The following is a 15,170-nucleotide window of genomic DNA, read 5'->3' as shown; positions in this document are numbered from 1 at the left end:
AAACTTCTGGCAATAATTTCTGTGTGAGTAACAGACTGAAAATCCTCAAATACAAAACAATATTTTCCTAAAAACAGCAATTATAAAATGTTTACCAGTTGTCCTGGTTACAGGACAGTAGGGTGCCAGTTTAGGACTATGTGAGTGTACCACACTGTGTATTCTACTCCCCTCTGTCATTTCTGATGAGCTCCTAATGATGGGTCATTTTCAGGAGCTGTCCTGTGCACACCAGACACCTCAGGCTACAGGCTGGGTAGGCAGGGTAGTGCAAGGCAGGGTAGTGTTTCTTCTTCTTCACACCTACGACTCAGCTGTGGTAACTCCCTCCAGGAAGCACCAGCACAGTTACACCAATCCTGAGGGGTCATTTCTGCTGATGGGCTGTAAGGGACTCAATGGCACCAGCAGAATAGGCAACAACTCAGAGCATCAAGGACTTCCAAGTATCCCATGACTCACAGGATTACATCATCCAGTGTAAAACTCCCTGCCCCAGGGGAGGTCCTGAGCATTCCCACCTGAACCTAGCATATATAATCTTTGGGGTTTTGGGGTCTTGGGACAACACCACTTGACAGATCCAGAGGAGGACCAGAACTTCCACAGGACCACTGCTTTTGACAAGACTGTGACCATCACTTCAACAGGATGCAACCGCTTGACAGGACTGTGACCATCACTGACCAACAGCATGCCAGTTTGACTTTGTGGGTTTAAGCCAGTTCTCTGTGTATCATTGCATTTATTGTAATCTTTCTATTAAATTGTAACTCTGACCTGAAATCTCTCTTAAGGTAAACGAATGGGGTTCATTTCTCCAACCAGTTTACTTCTAAACCAGCACACCAGTTCTTCTCCAACTCTCTCAACAAGCAGGCTCTGGTTCACAAACGGCCTTTTAACTTACATCAATTATATTGTTTCTATACATTGGTGTTATGTCTTGATTAACTATTTCATATTCTGAACAACTGAAATGCTATAAAAACCTTTACACTTTAAAGCTAGAAGAATTAATCCGTAACGTGCACAATTCTTAACTGTGCCAAGCTGAAGTCAAGTTTGAGCTGAAGGTGTTTGGAAATACTCCCAAGTGATATTTCTGTCATCACACTTTCCAATTTATCTTTCATTTCTGTTGTGGTTTGCTGCTGCTCAGCTTTATATATAAATCTTTCAAAATAGGAATTTATAATTACACAGTTTCTTAAATTAAAGCACTGAGGCACTAACAAGTAAGCACCACTATAATCAAGCTAATTAAAAGGCCACGTTAAGGATAGGAATCTGCATATGAAAAGGAACATAATTTTCCTGATGGTAGTTTTACTATCCTCTTATATTTGCATGCACCCTGTAGAGTCTCACCATCATTTGAAGCTAAGCTACTTAAAGAAAAATCAGGTTTTTACCCTTAATCTCTTTAAACTAAAGCAGTATTTCCAGTTTTGACCAACAGGTTCTGTGTTTTTCAAAGTTCATTCTTTGAAGAATTGAAATACTTTAATTTATCCAGAGCAGCAGATGCACAGCACACTTGGGGACAAATGAGATGAGTGAGCTGTGTACTGAATTTTTAATTATGTTTCCTGGTAGAGACTTCAGAAAGCACTTTTGAAGACTACAATCTAACTCGGTAATGAGCAGTTTTCTTCATCTGAAAACTATGTGGAAAGATTACTATGGCCTTTCATATTCAGAAGCTACTGCAGGACATTTTGGTGATAGCATTTTTTTTCGTTGCCAGAAGGGTAAAAAGGTGGGACAGGGGAGACACTAACAAAAACCAACATAAGTTGCACACACACCCTCTTTCTATATCCGACAAAAATCCTTTCTGTGACTAAGTTTTACTTAGTAAAATCCCCGTTCTGGTGACAACTAATGTTTTCAAGCAGAAAAGACTATTTAGGATAGGAAACCTTTCAAGGCACTCTCAAGTATGTGATGTAGACATAAATTTAGAAAGAAGGACATTGAGGTCACTTGGAGCTTAGATCTTAAGGAGCATGAGGTTCATACCTTAAGTTACATTCTTTTTTGACTTTATTTTTGCAATATATACTTACAGTCCCAGTGCTAAATAAACACTAAAAACTCAAGAAGTAATTTCATAATATTCTGAAGGATTGCTGTGGACTTGAAAATTTACCATATACAGTGTCTGTCAATCATCCCAGTCTCTTAACTTTCCATACAATGTCCTAGAGTTGTTAATAATTCTGTGACTCAGAGAGTGCATGCACTGGTGAGAACTGGTTAGTTAGCTGTGGTGTACTTTATAGTGTTTCTGTGACCACAGTCTGGTTTTTTGCTGGTTGCTTTAATAGGAAATCTGAACCAAAGTTTTTCTGGAAGTTGACTACTACCTTTTATATTGTGCAGATCTGCAAGTATTTCCAACCGTGTCATTTCACTGCTCAACAAAAGACTTCCATGAGTAAGTCAGCACATCCTGTCACATCCCTGCACTTATTTTGTGGTTTAAGTTCCCTTTAGTTGATTTCCAGCAAAATCAGGCTTGGAGAACCTTTTGTTGATGACAGTTAACCAATGAAGTTTATAATAACCATCCAGTCCTTCAACTGGATTAAAGCAGTTGTTTCTATACCAGGAAACCTTCCTCAAATGGCAATAAATAATTCATCAAGAAAATACTGTGCTGGCTTCCTGATGTGGAAAAGAAGAAAATTTTCACTTATGTTTTCCAGATAATAATTTCCTATCCATCTGCATTATCCTAGAGCAACTTAAAGCTACCATAGAGCAAGCATAACATCCTGTAGAGGAAAATGTGTGGGTCGGCCCCAAGCCTGTACAGTTGCATTGGGTTATTCCTTCCCAGGTGCAGGACCCTGCACTTGCCTTTGTTGAGTTTCAGACAGTTCCTCTCTGCCCATCTCTCCAGCCTGTTGAGGTCCTTCTGAAGACCTCCTGAAGGTCCTTCTGAAACACAGCACTCTGGGGTATCAGCCACTGCTCCCAGCTTTGTGTCCTCAGCAAGTAAGTTAAACTATACTGGGCCTAATATCAAACCTTGAGGGATGCTGCTAGTGACAGGCCTCCAACTAAACCCTGTGCCACTGTTTACAGTCTTCTGGGATCTTCCATTCAGCCAGTTGTCAATCCATCCCATTAGCCACTCATCCAGTCCACACCTCCTGAGTTTGCCTATGAAGATGATGTGACAGTGTCAAAAGCCTTGCTGAAGTTGAGGTAGACAATATCCACTGCTGTCCTCCCATCCATCCAGACAGCTGTTTCATTGGAGAAGGCAATCAGGTTGGCCAAACACCTGATTACCTTTAGTGAATCCATGCTGACTACTCCTGATCACCTTCTTGTCTTCCACATGGACAGAGATGGCATCCAGAATGAGGTGCTGCATCACCTTCCCAGGGATCAAAATGAAGCTGACTGGCCCATAGTTCTCTGGCTCCTCTTTCTTGCCCATTTTGAAAACTGGGGTGACATTTGCTTTCTTCCAGTTGTCAGCACCTCTCCTGATCTTCATGACCTTTCAAAGGTGACATGAGCAGCCTCGCTATGGTGTGCACCAGCTCTCTCAGCACTCATGGGCTCAGCACTCATCCCATCAGGGCTACTGGACTTGAGAATGTTAAGTTTTCCCAGGTGTTTTCAGACCCAATCCTCCCTGACCAAGGGAATTATGCCGTCCTCGGTACAACAGCAACATGGGAAAGTCTTCTTTTTGTTTTTTCACCCTGGTCACCTGGCTCAGGGATCCTTGAGGCCTGGTCTTGTCAGTGAAGATTGATGCAAAGGCTTCTCTGCTTCCTCTCTTACGTGAGTCCCCTCTTCATTTACTAATGAGCCCATATTATCCTTTGTTTTCCTTTGGTTATCAATTTGAAGAAACCCTTCTTGGTGTCCTTGGCATCGTTGGCCAGATTTAATTCTAGATGGATCTTGGCTTTTCTTGTCTTATTTCTACTTACTCACAATCTCTCAATATTCATTCCAAGTGGCCTGACTCTGCCTCCATCTTCTGTGTAATTCCTGCCTACACCTGAATAATGACAGTTCTTTATTTGTCCTTGCCCCCTTTTGCCTAATTCTTTCTTTTTTGGAATGCACTGTTTTTGAGCCTAGAGGAAGGATCCTTGAATACCCAAGCAACTCTCTTGGACCCCTCTTCTCTGCAGAGATGTTCCCATGGGATTCTTTCAAGAAGATCCCTAAGAGGCTGAAGTAAGCTCTCCTTAAGTCCACGGTTGCAGTCTTATTTGCTAGCCTACTTCCTCCTATCTGATACTGAACTCTGCAAATCTCATGGTCACTGCAGCCACGGCTGCCCCCCAACTTCTACATTTCCAACAAGGTCTTCCCTGTTTGTTAGTGTAAAGACAATCAGAACACCATTCCTTGTGGATCCTCCACTACCTGTGACAGGAAGTTGTCATCAATCCTTTCCAAGAACCTCCTGGATTCTTTGTCCTTTGCTGTGTTTGCTTCTCTTGCAGATGTCAGGGTAAAGGCCCCCACAAGAACCAGGTCCTGTGACTGTGAGGCTGCTTCCAGCTGCCTGTTTAAGACCTCATCCACTTCCTCCTCCTGATCAGGTGTCCTGTAGCAAACACCACAGCAGTGGTCACCCTTATTAGTTGTCCTTTCATCCTAACACGTGAGCTTCTCAAACTCGCTCATCATCCTCACCAAGAGAGAGCTCAATGCAATCTGAGTGTTGTCTCACAGAAAGGTCAACTCCATTGCAGCGCCTTGGCATCCTGGTCTGTCTTTCCTAAGCAGCAGGTAGTCCTTCTTGACAATCTTCCAGTCATTTGAGCTATCCCACATCTCTGTAAGGGCACTGAGATCAAAATCCTGTGACTGCACGTAGATCTATAGTTCCTCCTGTTTGTTCCCCATACTGCATGTGTTGGCTTACATTTGATTGTGTCAATATCCCAGTAGGATTGCAAAAGGATTCCCCCATAGTTCTGTTGTGTTACATCTTTGGCTGCTTGTGCTTGAATGAGGTATTTCGTCTTAAGACTCCTTTTGCTACTGGGGTGGTAACTGTAGTTCTCCCCTTCCCACACCTCATCTCTTTGAGCCTGGCTATGTCCTGATCCCATTTCAAATCTGGTTTAAAGGTCTCTCAGCAAGCCCTGCTAACCCCCCAGCTAAGATCCATTTTCCCCTTTCAGATGGATGGACCCCATTTGGTTGCCAGCAGGCTCGGTATCGCATAAACTGGTCCAAAAACCCCATATGACTGAGTATATTTCCTACAAATAAGTGGTATGACATTACTAAGTAGCCATTACTATTAATGATTTTAAAAGGAACATTATTATTGAGATGATGATGATCGTGATGATGATGAGTATGACAATGATGATGATGATGTTGTTAGTGGGAATAGAATGGACTGAATATCTCACCCTTCATATGATATACCATGATCAGGTAAAGATCAGGGTATACTACACTACTCATATCATTAAGAAAGAAGTTATGTAGGTATGTATAAATGAAAGAAAAAACCCCCAACCACTTACTTTAGAAGAACTGGACTGTTCTAAAAAAAAACTATGTAGATTTCAATTAAGGAAATATTTTAGTACCTAATGTTTTGGCTAAAATTTGGACTGGCTACAGATATCAATTATTCAAGCAACATAAGTCCAGTAATCTCTTTTGACAATACATTAGTGTTGCTGTGTCACGATCCGCTAATGCAAGCGGGGGTCGTGATGGTTCGTTTATCGATCTCAGAGTGTAAAAGGACACAAGAGATTTCAGTTTTAATCAAAGCAGTGCACCTTTATTAAGTGCCCGCAACACAGTAATGCGATAGAAGAGAGTAAGAGAGAGAGAGAGAGAGAGGGAAAAGAGGGGCAATAGCTACCAACGGATGAGACGAAGTCCTCGTGGTCTTCCGCCAATAGATTCGTCTTCTTTCCGTGGGGAGATCTCGGACTCGGTTATTTTAGAAGGTCCCTTTATAGTCCTTTTCAGAAGCGAGGGGCAACTGGCCAAGAGGTTGGGGAATCTACAGCCATTGTTATGGGGTTCGTTGCTTTGGGAAACAGGTACAGGACAGACGTACAAGACAGGTGTACCGGAGAGGTGTACAGGACAGGTCATTCCTTTCCGCTTCAGCGCAGTCCTTCCCGCCTGGGCAGCAAGAACGGCACAGTCCATTGTGACCTGCACTAATTTTCCTCAGGAATGCGTACCAGTTCCCAGTGGGCACACCCGTAGGCAACACTTGGCAGACAATCCCACCTCAGCCAGGCCAGGACTGCTGTGTTCAGTCTCTGTCTTCGGCGATGATCGTGAGGCAGATGAGGGATTTTCGGACCGTCTCTTACATGCTGGCATTAATGAACAGCAGAAGCAAGGTTCTTGCAAGTCCTGATAAATACACTATAACCAGAGCTTCAAAGCTGTTTCCAGAAATGTGTGCTGCTCTTCCTCTCCTCACTCAATGGCATCTTTGAAGCAAATCCTATGACTAGATATGTATGCATCAGAAGGACCAAATTCTACCTTTGTTATTCACATAAAGAATCATACGGAACAATCACAGACCGCATGTAATTTTCAGCTGAGCTGTGTGAAGAATGATAGCAGTAAAAAAATCCCATGCTTGCAAATGAAACCATATAAAATCCACATGATATAAAGTCTTCTAAGTATTTCAGAATTCCTTACAGTGTTTGACAAGGCCTGTCAAACAATTATCATCCTGTATCGAATCTCTCTTTTGCAGAGAAAGACTAAGAATATTATAGTAGGGCAGTTCTGGTTTCATGCTGAAATCCTTGTTTGTCTGTTCCTTTCAATCAAGCTATAAATGTGAGGATGATACAGAGACTGAGTTGGCCTTATACACCAACTCATTTTTTACCAGCATAAAGTTGCCCAGTGCCCACATGGATTTCCTTGCATCTGTCAGCAGCTTTTTAAATGATTGGTCACAGTCCTTCATGGTAACTGTCCTTCACAATGAGTGAATGAGACACAGGAAGAACTGTTGAAAGGATTTCAGTCAAGATGTTTCCACTGTACAACATTTATAAACAGGCCAGTACCTTTTCCCATCAAATGCTGAGGGTTAGATAAGGTGGAGGTGTCTGAGACATAACCCTCTCATGATGAAGTTGATGTCAGCATGGCAAGGTAAGTCAGCAATGTTCCAGTTGTTTGTTGCTTGATCTCACTGATCTTGCATGTCACCAAGTACTGTTGATCCTTGGTTTTGCCTGTGCTCAATGCATCACTGCATCCCTACTCTATTTTGTGCTTCCCATGGCTCATCAATTTTATCTTCCATCTGTTCAGTGACCTGGGCTACAAAGCCTCAAACATTGCTGCAAAGTCCAGGCAGGGAGCTCAGTAAACATTTCCATTCCTTGGGCACAGAAGAAAGTTCATCCATGCAGGAGCAAAAGTTTCCTCCTGGGCTGGTTAAAGTGGATCTTTTACCACAAATGTTCTCCACCTTTTATCGCAGTGTCTCCAGGCTTATGAGTTTGCTTGATGTAGCACACACACTGTTTTCATGCCTCATGTCCCACCATTTCTCCTCTTGCTGCAGAATGATAGACTGTCTGCAAAAATCATATCAGAGGGCTCTTTTGGGTAGCTTACCCACAGAAAAGTGTTGCATAGTTTGGCATGCAATGCAACACCAGCAATCTGGAAGCCTGATGTTAAAAGAGACAGTTATTGCAAAGCGGTCTGGTCAGCACTCTCGTACCCTAAAGCATCAAAGTGAGATGCTTATTCTGTAAAAATGCAGCAATGCTATCAAATAAGTGGAATTAATCTGTACTTTTGTCTTTATGAGATATATGGATTGAAAAATCAGTATACGTATTTCCTGAACCCTTTTTTATGGGCACTGACCAGTCAGAACCCAAAAGACTTTATCAAGGAATTACTTTTTTTCTTTCAGTGATTTGGAGGGAGTGATTATATTAGGTGGGTTCTACAAAGAGTTTCAGTTTTATATTCAACCCAGATGCCTAAACCTGCTTTTTTCACTGCTATCCTGAAGATAACAAGAAGAAAATATTTTTTTTGCTCTTCCTAAGGCCCTTGTTTTGGGGTGGAGAAAAGGAGAGAAACTGCACATGGAGGCAGTGACTGCTATAGGAAATGCATTTTTAGGTACCAAGATATAGTTATGTAGCTCTTTGAAATGGTATTGTGGTAGGTAATGTTGTGCATGAGAAAACTGAGGCCAGATGATGTCAAGTTCACATGCACATGCAGTTTGTATGCCTTTTAATAATACGTCTTCTTGCACCCAGTCCTCCCTTTCCTAGTATAGCAAAATCTGCTCGCTTCCAGTTGGGTAACTAACAGCTACAACTTTCTTGGCAAGAAGCAAATGGCTCTAAGAGATGTTCCTTTGAGCTTCCTCATGGCACTCACACTGCTCAGCTCTGGCAAACATTATGAAAAATCCTTCACAGATTATTCATCAGTGCCCAGCTCACATTCTACAGTAATCCTACTAAGAAAAAAATCCTTAAATGGAAGCTTCTGTAATATTATTAATGAAGAAATGTTAGCTGTCAAGCATGGTTAAAAATGGAAAACACTCACAAGGGCTGATGGGTGTTGGGTCTATGTAGCTGTTGGTCAACAGAGGCAGTGCAAGTCACAGTGCTCTGCCCTGAAAAGAAGCCTTACACAGCTCATGGAATGGTAACTCCTCTCATTAAATTTGAGGGGTCTTTGACATTTCTGAAATTGCTACTTCCCTTTTCCAGCTTTATTTCACTTTCCTTAATTTATATGCCTTTGAAAATCTTCTCTTTCTTCTATACACACCATATTGACATAATTCAGATTTCTTTTTAAAAAATGCTCTCCACATGAGAGAGAATTCCTGCCTTTAATAGCAAGTACAGCTCAAAATTTAGAAATTAAATAAAAATAAAAAATTGCAAAGCAGCAATTCAGGGAGGTGACAAAAATTCAAGAACTACTTTTCAGAAGAAGATGAGTAGCTTGTTTTTATTTGTGCTGGGAATCTAGAATTTATATAAAAAACAAGACATCTCGTGTTGTGACAGATTCTATCCTCACTAATGTTAAAAAATTGCATTTTTAAAATTATTTAACCTCCATAAAAAGTAACTGTGGAATGACATGGTGATCTCACCATGTATGGGAGGCCTGTTGGAGAAATTCCAATAGCAGTGGGACTTTTCTAGAAACCAGAACACAACAAGCAGAGGACCCTCCCTCCCTCCCTCCCTCCCTCCCTTCCTTCCTCCCTCCCTTCCTTCCTCCTTCCTTCCCTTCCTTCCTTCCTTCCTTCCGAATTCCTTCCGAATTCCTTCCGAATTCCTTCCTTCCTTCCTTCCTTCCTTCCTTCCTTCCTTCTGAATTCCTTCCTTCCTTCCGAATTCCTTCCGAATTCCTTCCTTCCTTCTGAATTCCTTCCTTCCTTCCTTCCTTCCTTCCTTCTGAATTCCTTCCTTCCTTCCGAATTCCTTCCGAATTCCTTCCTTCCTTCTGAATTCCTTCCTTCCTTCCTTCCTTCCTTCCTTCTGAATTCCTTCCGAATTCCTTCCTTCCGAATTCCTTCCTTCCTTCCTAAATCCATCCTTCCTTCCTTTCCTTCCTTCCTTCCTTCCTAAATCCTTCCTTCCTTCCTTCCTTCCGAATTCCTTCCTTCTGAATTCCTTCCTTCCTTCCGAATTCCTTCCTTCCTTCCGAATTCCTTCCGAATTCCTTCCTTCCGAATTCCTTCCTTCCTTCCTAAATCCACCCTTCCTTCCTTCCTTCCTTCCTTCCTTCCTTCCTTCCTTCCTAAATCCTTCCTTCCTTCCTTCCGAATTCCTTCCGAATTCCTTCCTTCCTTCTGAATTCCTTCCGAATTCCTTCCTTCCTTCTGAATTCCTTCCTTCCTTCTGAATTCCTTCCGAATTCCTTCCTTCCTTCCTTCCTTCCTTCCTAAACCCTTCCTTCCTTCCTTCCTTCCTTCCGAATTCCTTCCGAATTCCTTCCTTCCTTCCGAATTCCTTCCTTCCTTCCTCCCTTCCTCCCTCCCTTCCTTCCTTCCCTTCCTTCCTTCCGAATTCCTTCCGAATTCCTTCCGAATTCCTTCCTTCCGAATTCCTTCCGAATTCCTTCCTTCCTTCCTCCCTTCCTCCCTTCCTTCCTTCCTTCCTCCCTTCCTCCCTCCCTCCCTCCCTCCCTTCCTTCCTTCCTTCCTCCCTTCCTTCCTCCCTTCCTCCCTCCCTCCCTCCCTTCCTTCCTTCCTTCCTTCCGAATTCCTTCCGAATTCCTTCCTTCCGAATTCCTTCCGAATTCCTTCCTTCCTTCTGAATTCCTTCCTTCCTCCCTTCCTCCCTCCCTCCCTTCCCTCCCTCCCTCCCTCCCTCTCTTCCTCCCTCCCTCCCTTCCTTCCTTCCTTCCTTCCTTCCTTTCCTTCCTCCCTTCCTTCCTTCCTTCCTTCCTTCCTTCCTCCCTCCCTCCCTCCCTCCTTCCCTTCCTTCCCTTCCTTCCTTCCCTTCCTTCCCTTCCCTCCTTCCTTCCTTCCTTCCGAATTCCTTCCTTCCCTTCCTTCCCTTCCCTCCTTCCTTCCTTCCTTCCTTCCTTCCTTCCTTCCTCCCTCCCTCCCTTCCTCCCTCCCTTCCTTCCCTTCCTTCCTTCCCTTCCTTCCCTTCCTTCCCTTCCTTCCTTTCCTTCCTTCCCTTCCTTCCCTTCTTCCTTCTTTCCTTCCTTCCTTCCTTCCTTCCTTCCTTCCTTCCTTCCTTCCTTCCTTCCTTCCTTCCTTCCTTCCTTCCTTCCTTCCTTCCTTCCTTCCTTCCTTCCTTCCTTCCTTCCTTCCTTCCCTTCCCTCCCTCCCTCCCTCTCTTCCTCATTCCCTTCCTTCCCTTCCTTCCCTTCCTTCCTTTCCTTCCTTTCCTTCCTTCCTTCCTTCCTCCCTCTCCCCCATCACACAGTCCCATGTAAAATGGGTAGGACAGCTGGCTAGTAGCTACAAGAAGTGCTAAGTTTGAAAGTGACATCTGGAACATCAGATGCAAAGGTGAAACGGAATTCAGAAATGGTTGCAAAATACATCCCTTCTGTTTTCTTGGAAAGCAAGAAGTTGGCAACCAACACATTTTTCAGATTTTTGTTTTTCAGTTGCACGTTCTGATCAGGTGTGTTTAAACAGGAAATTAATTAGTCAGTGTTTAGAAAATATCCAAACGAAACTGGTGAAGTACATCTGCATACTGATGAGACGGTATCTTAAATCTTTGTAGTCAGAGGCAGGATTTAGAAAAGCAATGACAAGAATTTCCAGATGAAAGTCTGCCAGGCAGTTGGCCTGGGAGAAGAAGAGTCCAGAGGGAGTAATGTAATCTTGTATTTGACTGAGCAAGCACCTGATTCAAAATCCTTGAGGAAACATCGCTAGCACAGCTTTGTGAAAGACAGAACGGCAGTCTGGCAGTGGTAATTATGTTCTGTACCTCTACTTAAGGAATGTTTGGAAAAGCCACAATCAGGAAAAGATGCTTGCAAATTATATTGATCAGATCAAAATCAGAATTTAAGAATTTAAGAAATTTAAGAAAGCCTGTGACAATACTGGGGAAAATATCCATTTGTGTTCTTAGGGGATTTTTCAGATTTTATCAAAAGGTATTGCTGCTTGTTCTACATTTGGCATGGATCAAAGAGGACTGAACTATGCTTCCTCATTAATGTCACAACATGATCCTACAGGGATCACCAAAAAGAATGCATCAAAACAACTCCTGGTCCTCACTAGCCTAAGTGCTAGGGAAATTTGACAACAAATACTTCACATAACAGGCAGTGTAATGGTTTCTGGTCAGAAAACACATTCGGTCATCTTTAAAGAGCATTAAAGAAATATTGATGTTGTTTTGAATTTTTTAAAACCAAATATTCTAGGGACTTAGTGCTGAAAGCTCAAAATGTAAGCAGGTAGTGGTAGTGCTGCATGTTAATTTGGACTGGAAAAAAAAAGACAACAGCTAGAAATTAAATTATACTCACAAAATCAGTCCAAAACAGTCTTATAAAACTGAATCTGGATGAAGCCCAAGGGTTTCCACGAACATTACCCTTTAAGTCTGTGCACAACTTGTGAGGAATAATATTAGTTCTGTAAAGCCCTTCATTGCACTGCCTAATTCTAAAAATGACATAGTACTCTATCCCACATAAATATAGCTCAAAAAATCTAAGTCAAAGATCTTTTTTTTGATGTACATACAGATCATACATTCACTTAGCAGGGGAGTGTGCAGTACTGTTTTGGGGTGAGAATTACTGTAACCAAGGGGCTGATCTGACCCTGTACAGGCTCCTTTCACCTTATGTCTTTTAAAACACCATCCTGTCTTCTAAGCTTTGCTCAGTGAGTATAATGAAAAAAAAAATAAGACCAGATATAACACAGGATACCAGAAAATGTTAGAAAACTGGTGCCTTCCCTAGTAAATCACACCAACATATTTATCACTATTTAAAGCCTTTCCCAGCAGCTGATCACTGTCACCAACAATCTTCAACATTATCCCATTCCTGAAGCTCTTTATCACCATTAGGCAGAATCACATGATGCAATTTGAAACGGTGGAGCTTGATTGCAAATCAGTGTTGGATGTTAAGATTTTTTTCTTCTTCTTCTCAGAGCACTACAGGAGACAAGAAGAATGATTTATATTACCAGCTTAAACATTTATGAAAAATTTATGATAAAAGTAACACAAGACTGACTAGATAGACACAAATAAGACTAATAGCACTGTATATGTAATCCCAGATTTCATGCTGCCACAAGAACTAGTTCATTAATAAATATTTCTGTATCCTTGGTGTACTTTTTATGACAACAGGGGTTTGTATTCAAGTGAGTGAGCACAGAGGGGAGCACTTGCAGAACTTCTTTTTGTTCTGATTGCTTTGGTTATAAAAAAGATTTTGTCAAATTAATTCCAACTGAAAAGCTATTGCAAGCCTGGTAGAAGCGACTGTCTCATGCTCTATATGTAGGCAAAACTCCAACTGGCTCATTACTTTAAAAATCTTTGCTTCTGTTCAGCATCTGGCCTGAATATACTGGGTTTGACTGAAAAACACAGAGACAGTCTGTTTCTTTTTTTTTTTTTTCTATTTACTTCTACATCTAACTGAATTTAAATGGAAGAAAAAGCACCAAGACCTAGCTAATGCCTAGCTATGGATAACATGGAATAATGTCTTCATACCCTGTGAAAGATAAGGAGCTAAGGCAGCTAAGAACTCAGCCTACTTCATGTTAGTTCCTGCTATGATCTTAATACTTGCTTTGGTTATTTGACTTTGGACCACATTTTGTGTAATAGAGAGAGGATAAACTAATCTATGCTTACAAAGCACTTTGAGAACTATAATGAAAACTACAGTATAAATTCTATGTGTTGTTCTGGTTTGGTTTGATAAGTTTTGGTGACTCACTCTCTACTCAAAAGCTCCGTGTATCTGTAATGCAATGATTGGCAGAACATCACAGGGGATATCTGTAATAGGAAAAAGTCACTATCTTACAAATAGCATCTTATCTTCTTTCCCCTGAAGTATGTGGGAGTTTTGCCAGTAATTTAAGAGGAAATGTGTCCACTCACATAATATGCTTTGAAAATTCCATGCAGAAGGGAAGACAAGAATGATCTAAATACAGAGGGAAGGGCTCTTAGAACAGCATTTGGTGGTGTGGCAGCGTCAACACTGGAAACTTGTTTTGTTCTTTCATTACTAAAGAAATATAATCCCTTAGACTTAACATCACAGTCATACTCATTTGTATGTGCACTAACATACTATCAGGAGCCCTTACAGAAATATGTGGCATAGATTGCTTGAAATGGTTTGAATGAGCTATTATTTTCTAATATCTGAGCTATACTGTAGAACTAGTTCTCATAGTTCCATTCACTTTGCTTCAATAAAGCCAGACTCATACTTTGTCCAGCAATTACCGAGTGGGATTCTGGACAGGTAACCATGTATCTCAGAGAGTACTTCTGCAGGTTCACCCCCCATTTCTTTTCCATGACAATATATGCAGGCCATTTCTGTTGGAAAGGAGAGGTAAGGCAGCTGAAAATGGATGTAATGAATGTAGTAAAAGCCTTCTGAGGACACCCCTCTTACAAATCCCTGTAACAAAAGTCACCTGAAACATCTTCACTGCAAAGCAAAAACAGTGCAAAGAGTCTGAGTCAGCTTGCACTTCAAGTTTGTCGTAATCTACAGTTACAGCAGCAGTAACTTTCCCCTGTGAACAGGACAGAAAGAGGTGTTATGATCAAAGGGGTGCCCAAGACATGTGGACATTTCAATTGCAAGATGTCAGAAGTACCAAGGTGCTTTTTAAAAAGAAACAGAGATCATAAAATTATGTGCTCCCACTCTTCGACTATAAGAGCAAGAAGAACAAGGGCCCAGGAACAAAGGAAAGACTGACCTTCTATCGTCATGAAGGGAAAGTGCAAACCACTTGTCCTAAATCCACCAGCATTTTAATGCCATCAAGATCTCTCTATTTATGCATATTACTGGCCAGTAATAAATATGCTTCTTCTTATAAGACAGCTGTAGAAAATAGGAAGTATTTAGCAAGTCGTCTTGCACAACCAAGACAGTAAAACCAGGAAAGGAAACTTAATTTTGCCAGCAATCAAAAGGACACGAGTGTTACAGAGAAAAAGTCTGTATTGCGTTTGAAGTGTGTCAAAGCTTGGCAGAGCTCAGAACATAAATTTAGTCTGGGTTTGTAATTGTTATCAACACAGGATTTAGATTCCTAACCTCTTACTGATGAAGGGCATCAGAGGTGAAACACATCAGGGATGTCACTTCTCTCATAGATGCCTTCATAGTAATTTGATCTGAATCGTTTAAATGCAGTTGATTCTCCATATTTTTGCATGCAGAGCACTTGGTTTGAAATCACTGAGAGCTAGGGTGCAGCAATGACACCACACTTTCCCTGGGAGCAAAGCCAGTTCAGGCACCAGGGAGATGATTAGCTGAGGCAAATAGAAACATCCAGCCAGCCCAAAAATACGTGAACCTGCATTTGCCTGAGTGATTCTGCATAGACATTTTCAGCTCTTGGCCATGGTCCCTTTTTCCAAGGGCTCCCCTGATGTCTAACAACTTTG

This window comes from Corvus cornix, chromosome Z, assembly GCF_000738735.6.
Source record: "Corvus cornix cornix isolate S_Up_H32 chromosome Z, ASM73873v5, whole genome shotgun sequence".
NCBI classification, from domain to species: domain Eukaryota; kingdom Metazoa; phylum Chordata; class Aves; order Passeriformes; family Corvidae; genus Corvus; species Corvus cornix.
This window is presented reverse-complemented; position numbering follows the sequence as displayed.